The 6,000-nt window shown below is 41.1% G+C and overlaps 1 protein-coding gene across 1 annotated transcript in view; it reads right to left on the reverse strand.

The window, feature by feature from the left end:
• eya4 (EYA transcriptional coactivator and phosphatase 4) overlaps positions 1 to 5,745 on the reverse strand; it is a 46,224-nt gene extending 40,479 nt beyond the window's left edge. Inside the window, 1 exon segment of the mRNA XM_051071915.1 lies at positions 5,328 to 5,745. The gene's annotated coding sequence lies outside the window, so the exon portion shown is untranslated.
• Positions 5,746 to 6,000: the final 255 nt, after the last annotated feature.

The following is a 6,000-nucleotide window of genomic DNA, read 5'->3' on the forward strand; positions in this document are numbered from 1 at the left end:
ACCGCGGGGTCAACGCAGGTCGCAGGGCACACGCTGGCGTAACAGTTCACACTTCCGAGATGTAAAAATTTTAAATAAAAGCTTTTACGCTAATTATTTTCTGTGATAATATTTTTCAGAGCTCATCATCTGTGACAGCTCTTGGCTCTCTTGACTGTAACCTCCCTGTGGCAGCTTCTCACAGACTCAATCAACTCCTCTTCCCCTCCCCCCTCAAACACAAACACAAACACACACACACACACACACACACACACACACACAGATACCCCCTCCCAAAAGGAGATAAAACTCAGTTTTAACTTGAGTTTAAAAGCTTTGAGCTTTGAGCAAAAGCATTTTTTTAAGTTCTGTTATTGGGTGCATATATAAATCATTTATGCTTAAACAAGGCTTATAATGAAGTTATTTGAACAGTGAATATCTCATCTGCCTAAAGTCAGGGCGAAGCCACTAACCAGCTGTAGGGATGGGTATCATTAGGATTTTATCTTTATCCATACAGACCCCTATCAGTCCAGCTCAGACTGTTACTGGTTTAAGAGAGTGAAGTTTATAGCAATTTGCAAAATTTGGAGATTAGTGACAAACTAACCAGTTAGACTATATACAGACAAGCTTTCATTTTAGCTGTTAGTAACAGTTTGCCATGAGCTTAACCAGCGTGCTGTGCTTCCTGTTAAACATGTTATGAGACTGTGGACAAGGCTGAAAATATTACTTTACTAACTACTTGCCGAACAGGCGCTTTGACAAAGAAAAGGTAAAGGCCAGCAGCTTTTACTTTTCAATGCACTTGTCGTCAACTTGAGTGGCTTATATTCAGCTGGTTCACCTCGACGCCCGTGGACCTAGTGCACTTTTCCTGTCGCCGTACACTGAGTAACACGAAAAAATCAGCTGACCCCGTGTGAAATTTCCTAACTGATCAAAACCAAACTGTAAAGACAGCATCAATCCACGCTCAGCTTTGGTCAAGGGGAGACATATGGGAGAAGATGAGTAGAGAGATGGAAAGAAACAGAAAGGGTGATGGAGAAAGATTACATGAATTCAAAATAACCTACAATTCCTTAAAATTAATTTGAAGCCAGTTTAATTTTTTGAGCCAGCTTTGACATCTGCAGATATGAGTTTCTGAAGAGGGGCCTGCTGAGGTTAGATGTGCTGAATAATATCCATTTTCATATCAGAAAAAACACTGCATTAAACATTGTCTTAGCTCACTGAGCTGAGGTCAACAGGTAATATAACCAACCTGTGAGGTGGCTCACCCCCGTAAGATAAACACATAAATGATCCCTGATAGAACCGATAATTAAAGGCACATCAGTGACAGGGAATGCTATTAAAACTAAACTATAAACTGGTGACATTAACTGCAAAAGAAGATTTTTATTGATACATTTCAGGTAGAATTTAGTTTTCAATAAGGAAAATGCTGTAAGAAACCTGAATTTGTTGCAACAAATTTAAAATAAAAGCTTTTATGCTAATTATTTTCTGTGATAATATTTTTCAGAACTCATCATCTGTGACAGCTCATGGCTCTCTTGACTGTAACCTCCCTGTGGCAGCTTCTCACAGACTCAATCAACTCCTCTTCCCCTCCCCCCTCAAACACACACACACAGACACACACACACAGAGACCCCCTTCCAAAAACCCATCAAAGAGTAATACAATGGCTCCATCTGTAGGATAAAGTAGAGAGTCGCAACAGGAAGTTACCCCAAAATCTGAGGTTTCAAACAGGAAGTTGGGTTTCCGAACTTTGACGGGCCAGAACCGGCACACGCTTCGACCCAAACTCACAATTTTCGGAGCCAGTCTTCCAAAAATTGTCAAGGAGGGGCTGACAACATTTGAAGTGAATCTGGTCACCCGTCTAGAAACTGGACATCACACTATAAAATATGTCATTTCCTGCTATAAATAGGTGGCGCTACAACAATTGTATGAATATTGACATATGGATGTGTGCAGATAGGTACCATTAACAATCCTGTAAAGTTTGATGCAGTTTGGACAAAGTATGGCCGAAATATAGCAAAAATAAAGCAACTTCCTGTTTCGTGGCGAGTAATCGAACTTTGAGGGGCCATAACTTCCACGCCCTTCAACAAAAACTCAAAATCTGCCGCAATTTAACATCGTCTATGTCTTAAGAACATACTATTAAGTTTTGAAGTCAATGGGATAATGCGTCTAGGACTAGTTCGCGTTCAAGCGACCCCTGGAAATGGCCAAAAACACACAATTTTTTCACCTTCCGGTCAAAATAAAAATACTTTCTGTTGGGTTTAGAATATGGCTCCAAGAGACTTTTTGGTGCGTCATGGGATGTTACATATGTGTGCAGATTTTCAGATTTTTAGGCGCAACGGGCTTGAGGGGCTGTTCCGTTTAAAAATGTAGGTGGCGCTACCGAGGGCATTTTACCACGCCCATGCTCAAGACCCCTAAATTATTAAATTTTTCGCCGTGCCTGACGCGTCTGCAAATTTTGGTAAGTTTTCACGCATGTTAAGGCCCTCAAAAAGCCGATCTAAGAGGCGGAAAAAGAAGAAAAAAAATAATAATAATAATAATAATAATAATAATAATAATAATAAACAGACCGAAAACAAGAGGGTCCTTGCAACTCGTTGCATGGCCCCGTTGGGCCCACGCAACTCGTTGCTCGGGCCCTAATAATGCGTCTCTCAGGTGAATTGATTTGTGCCCAAGCCTCCCTGACCCCCCCAACCCTCCCTCCCTCCCTCTCTCTCTCTCTCCCTCTCTCTCTCTCTCTCTCTCTCTCTCTCTCTCACCTTTGTGGAGGGCAGAATCAGCCTTCTTACATCTGGTTGCCTTTCACTCTCCCCTACATGACTTAGTCTTGTTTAGCAGGGATGCAGTGGGCCATGAACACACATAAACTGAAGTTCACCCATCATTTTCATGAGTGGTGAAGGGTTTGTCTGACTTTTGGGACATCAAAGTGTTAAAGATACAGTGTGTGTGACACTCATAGGGAGTGTAAGATTATTTCAGATTAGCTTAGGACGTTAAAAAATAAATATCTGACATCTGATGCATTTAAAAATGCTTACGTTTTGTGAACTGATGATAACCAACTAGTTTGCCCACTTATTGTGTGTTGTACCCCTACTACACATGACTGCCCCGCGTGGCCCTGAAAACCACCCAGCGGTTACCTGACACTGCGCAGGGAATCAATAATGCCTGCCATTTCCTTCAGCGTCCCAGAAGAGAGAATTATATTTCTCACTATGGCTATTGACAGCGACATAAGAAACACATATGGGACGGCGGAGGAGGAGGAGGAGGAGGAGAAGAAGAAGAAGAAGAAGAAGAGGAAAGTGGACTGCACAGCTACACTGCGGTAATTTCACGCTATAAAAGCCGAAGAGGGGAGAATGTGGGACAAACCGCAGACTCGACTGCTGGCTGGAGAGGCTGCAGTGAAAAGTCACATATTGAACTGACTTAGCAATCTTTTTTTTAAACACATAAATCGATTTTTTTAGATGTCACTGTTATGGAATGATCTTCCCAAATGTCTTTATTGTTAACATTTAAGATGCAGGCAATTCCTCTTACTTATATCTGTAACTCTGGGTTTAACTGGGCCACAGTTAATATTTCCAGCAGCTATACTGAGGACGCACACACACTTTATTCGTGAGAATAACTGTGCGTAACCATAATAATAATAACAAAAATAAAAAAATGTCTCATGTGGACCACAACAAAAACTGTAAAGAGTGAGATCTATAGACAAAAACGATTAAGAGAAATTTCCACGTGAGAACGTAAAGGTTTTTCTTAATTACTGGCTCACAATGATAAATTAAATTTTAATAAAAACGTCATTTTGCACCTCTCTAAGCTTCAAGGCCAAATTCCAAGCAACTGTTTTTTAGTATTATATTGGGGTTAATAAAATACAGTATTTTAGATCATTATCCTGCAGGAGTAAAATAAAATTACTAAATGACAAAAAGGAACAAAAATAAAATGTGAAATAGATACGATATAAAGAGGTAGAATTTATTGGCTTAAAATGCCCCACATAAACTGATATTGCCTTTCCAAACACTTGAGTATATATTTTTATAAGACAGTAAACGCCAGGCCGATGTAATATTTTCCTTAGCTACAGCACATTTTCAAATTAAGAGCAGTTTCCAGTGTGAGTGTATTCAATTTAAAAAATAAATAAATAAAAAGGCCGGGATATGAATTTATTTTCAGACTGTGTGTACGCAAGAATTTATCTTTTCCCCCCAAATCTCCACGGACCAAATCCTGTCCTCCCAACTCTTGCGCATTAATGCGCGTTGGTTAAGTATGAGTCCTTAATGTGAAATCTAATCTGTATGGATCACGGCGCAGTAGGCCCCTATCAGATTCTGAGTCGGCGCGTAACTTGTCATGTTGTTAGGGGCAGGCCAATAGCCAGGGGCCATTCAAGCCCTGAGAGTCAGGCCCCGGCCCGTGGTATAAGATTCCTATTTCCCTACATATCAAATATAAACACAAACTCCACGTGGGATGAGAGGAGAGATGGGGAGGAAAAAACCGTGGACACGCCGAAGGGATGGAGGCTGAGGAGACTAAAATCCTCCATGAGTCCACTGATGAAATCTGGATTTAAAAAAAGGATGTAGAAATGACACTGACCTGCACCTCAAAGATCCTCAGATGACAAATAATTATCAGATTAAAGCCAATTTTATTTTCATCATGTCATTTTTATCATTTTTTTCTTAGTAAAAAAAAAAAAAAAGGTAACAACAATTTTACATGAATGGAGCTGATTAATTTCATATTCATTTACAGTTAATACCAATTTGTAAAAGGTAAAATCTTTACCTGAAAATAAATAGCTGGATAAAATCAATTTAAGCGGTTTTAAACCTGCCGAGGATGAAGTTTAGACTCAATCCCAAACTGACAGACACAAATATTATCTCCTTTGATTTATCAGTGTGTATGTAGCTGCCTGACAACAACAGTTCACATAAAGAAATTCATGATATTATTATTGTTGTCAACTGTGAAAATTAAACCGTTTCTAATTCAGTCAGAAAAGAAATCTTGTCATATAAAAGCGTATTTTAAATAAATATGCGTTTTGATAATTATTTCTGAAAATTCATTGAATGAATAAGGCTGAATCAAAGTCAGAAACTATGACAGCTACCGAGTTAACATCCCGTCACTTCAGCCTCCCAAACAGTCACTGACCTGCTGTTTGACAGAGTAAAAACCACAGATCTGTGACTGTCTGACAACAGAGAAACAAAAAGTGAGCATACCTGCGTCGAAATTATTTTTCGTCCCGGCGAGAAATCAGCTCCCAGATTTCCTTCACTTCTTGGAGGCTCTCATAATCAAATGCAGTGTGGTCGCCGCACAGCTCTCCCTGCTGTTTGCAGGCTGTCACTGACTGGATCAAAACACTTCAGCCACTGCTGGCCATTACCAGCGAGACTCCCCCCCCCCTCAGAAAAACACACACACGCGCGCGCGCGCGCGCACTTACACACACACACACACACACACACACACACAAGCCCGAGGAGTTATTCAGACTCGATGAAACTAATTTACAAACTCAAGCGCAAGTCCCGGGACTCGGTCTCGGTGACCGGACCGCTCACTTGTGCGGGGCACACCATTATTTTCGGTTCGCGTCCAAGTTTGAGCACCAGGCAGTTCGCAGGCATTGGACTCAACTTCATTACTGGAGACCGCGCCGCTGCGCATGCGTTCAGCTGCCATGCGGACACTATTGGGCAAGTGTCCAAAAGAGTAATGGGGTTCAGAGGGGAGGGAAGGGGGATGGGTGGGGTGGGGTGGGGGGGAACCGAGATGACATTCTTATTAATAGTTTGGCCCAAATGACGTCCTCACAGTTTTATTTATCCCATCAGAGCAAAAACAACATGCACCCACTGACCAGCCTGCATCTATCTATCTATCTATGTA

This window comes from Lates calcarifer, linkage group LG7_1 (genome assembly GCF_001640805.2).
Source record: "Lates calcarifer isolate ASB-BC8 linkage group LG7_1, TLL_Latcal_v3, whole genome shotgun sequence".
NCBI lineage: Eukaryota > Metazoa > Chordata > Actinopteri > Centropomidae > Lates > Lates calcarifer.